The sequence below is a fragment of the Hipposideros armiger genome, unplaced genomic scaffold, assembly GCF_001890085.2.
Source record: "Hipposideros armiger isolate ML-2016 unplaced genomic scaffold, ASM189008v1 scaffold_331, whole genome shotgun sequence".
Lineage (NCBI taxonomy): Eukaryota > Metazoa > Chordata > Mammalia > Chiroptera > Hipposideridae > Hipposideros > Hipposideros armiger.
The window spans coordinates 2,423,328-2,426,172 of NW_017731681.1; positions in this window are offsets into that span (position 1 = coordinate 2,423,328).

The window sequence follows — 2,845 nt, forward strand, 5'->3', positions numbered from 1 at the left end:
AAGCTCAAGGTGCTGTGTTCGATCTTAGTTGCGGGTGGGCGTAGCCACCATCCCATGTGGGAGTCGAACCTGGCAGCCTTGTTGTTAAGAGCACATGCTCTATCCACTGAGCCATACGGGTGGCAGCTCAGCTCAAGGTGCTGAGTTCTGTCTTAGTTGCGGCTGGGCATAGCCCACCATTGAACAGGCAATCTTGTTGTTACACCAGCTGAGCCATCCTGCCACCTGTTGGCAGCTCAGCAACAGCTTAGCTCGTGTGCAGTGTCACTGGCCCATGTGGGAATTGAACCAGCGGCCTTGTTGCTCAGAGCTCGTACTCTTAAGCCAGCTTTTAACCAACTGAGCCACTCTGCCGGCCCAGTTTTTTAATTAATTTTTAAACACCAAATAAATCCCCCCAAACAAATTTAAAGATGGTTCCTAATATGTGTGGTAAATATACTCTTGCCTAACACAAAACCTAAGAGACAAAATGACACAATGAATATGTTTCCAACAAACATGTTACGTACTTAAATAAAATATGTATAATTAAACACAAGCATTTAAAATCATTTAACTTGACTTTTCTATTTGATTAAGGATTCATTATAGTAAGATGATCAGACACAGGTTTAGGCTGAAATTTCCTGACTGTGAGGCCCCTTTCTTGCTACTTCCTGGCTTTCTGACAATGGAAAAGTTATTTAATCAGCTGTGACTTAGCTTCCTCTCATGTAGAATAGAGGTCATTGTAAAGCCTACACTATTGGTTTATTTATAAATCTAATTAGGATAATACTCAGTACTTGTGACTCTCATAAAGTAGACAGAGTCTTGCACATAGCAAGGTATCAAGAAATGTTAATTATTATAATATAATGCAAGACTAGTTCAAAACAGAAAAACAACAATTGAATAAATATAACACAATTTTAGTAAGTTCTATCATTTTCTTAATAAGTACTAGGGGTTTTTACTACAGTTCTACACAAATTTACAATAAAATAAAAAATTTATAAAGCAGAGTAAATTTTACACTCTGGAAAAATATTAGGGAAACTAATATTTTTCTCTTATAAAACTAATAATTTTATTTTATAAAGACAAAAATTTCAAGAAGAAATAAAAAGTATAATAGTTACAAATGAAATAATTAAAAAATGTTTACATTCTGATTATGTCTGGAAACATCAAATTATTATCATATTCCTCCAAAATTATCAAAGGTATAAAAGAGTAAATGTTATGTTGCTTGATACAAATGAATTCCTGTATGATGTTAAGAATCGACATGAAATTATGAAGGAAATTATCCATTCAGAAAAATCACTACAAATAAGAAATACTCAAGGATCAACTTCAATGACTTATTTCTAAACACTCCATTAAAAGAAAGGTGAAGGCAGCTGGGTGGCTCAGTGGGTTAGAGCACGAGCTCTGAGCAACAGGGTTGCCGGTTCAAATTCCCACATGGGCCAGCAAGCTGTGCCCTCCGCAACTAGATTGAAGACAACTACTTGAGCTGAGTTGCCACTGAGCTGCCAGTGGGCGGCTGGATGGCTCAGTTGGTGAGAGCATGTGCTCTTAACAACAAGGTTGCTTGTTCGACTCCCATGTGGGATGGTGGGCTTCGCCCCCTGCAACTAGACTGAAAATGGTGACTGGACTTGGAGTTGAGCTGCGCCCTCCACAACTAAGATTGAAGGACAACAACTTGACTTGGAGCTGATGTGTCCTGGGAAAAACACATTGCTCCCCAATTGTCACGTCCTGCGTGGCAAGGGCAAATGGGACACGAGAGGGGCGATGCAGATTGAATAAAAAGAGACAGAGACAGAAGTAAGNGGCAGAGAGAACAAGGATGGTTGGTGCTCACTATGAGGCTGGTTTACTCGGAACTATTCCTCACATCATCTCTGTGCCGCTGCTCATCTCTTTTGACCCTTTTTTTTCTTTCACCCAGAATTCTGACTGCTTCTGGGCTCTGAAGTCTGGGGCTCCAAGCCTCCTCCAGGCAGCAGAAAAGACCCTTCTCCCACTAGACCCACCATTTTGCGGGATTTTCTCATAGCAAAAGTGTTAAGCCGTTAGTGACTCAATGTTTTCTTTTACACCACAGCCTTCTCCCAGAGCACAACTAAGGTGGGGCTGGGTCCAGGAGGACAAATGCAGTGTCATTTGTACTGTATCCACTGATATCCCCGCCCGTCCGTGCCCCACCCCGCCAGGTTTTACTTTATTCTCCCCATTTTTTTTCAGGAGCATTTGCAATCACCTTTGGAAATCCCTAGTATGTTATCTGGTTTACTCATGTAGAAATCCCAGTTGTAGATTAAGGTCCTATCTCTCCCACAAGGTATCTGGGCCCAGAGCAAAGTGTGGGACTACGGATGAGTATCTGTTTCAATTGTAGAATTTTAACATAAACTACTTCACCATTCTGTTATGCATGATCTTGGTGGTGAACTGGAACTAGAAATTAAGAAGTGCTAGGAGGAACCTAGAAGTCATAATTTTAAATTTTGCATGAGGCAGCTTGAGGAGGAAGCCATTTCCTGTTTCTCACTCTCTCTCTCTGGCCCTATCCTAATGTGCTGGATGTGGGAGTTCCGGACATGGGGACGTGGAGGGCAGCCGGTTGCAGTAGGTATCCTGCTGGCCTTAACTACAGCTTGTCATCATTATCCCCCTCTGCTCCTCTGGCCATCATTGGTCATGGGGTGGGGTTCCTGCCTGGTTCTCCTGCTTCTACTTGGAGCATTGATTCTACAGCATGATCTTGTGATCCTGGACACTGTAGAAGAACAATAGTTTCCCCGTTCTGATCTTTGATATTGAAATGTCTTTTTTTGTTGCATTTTTT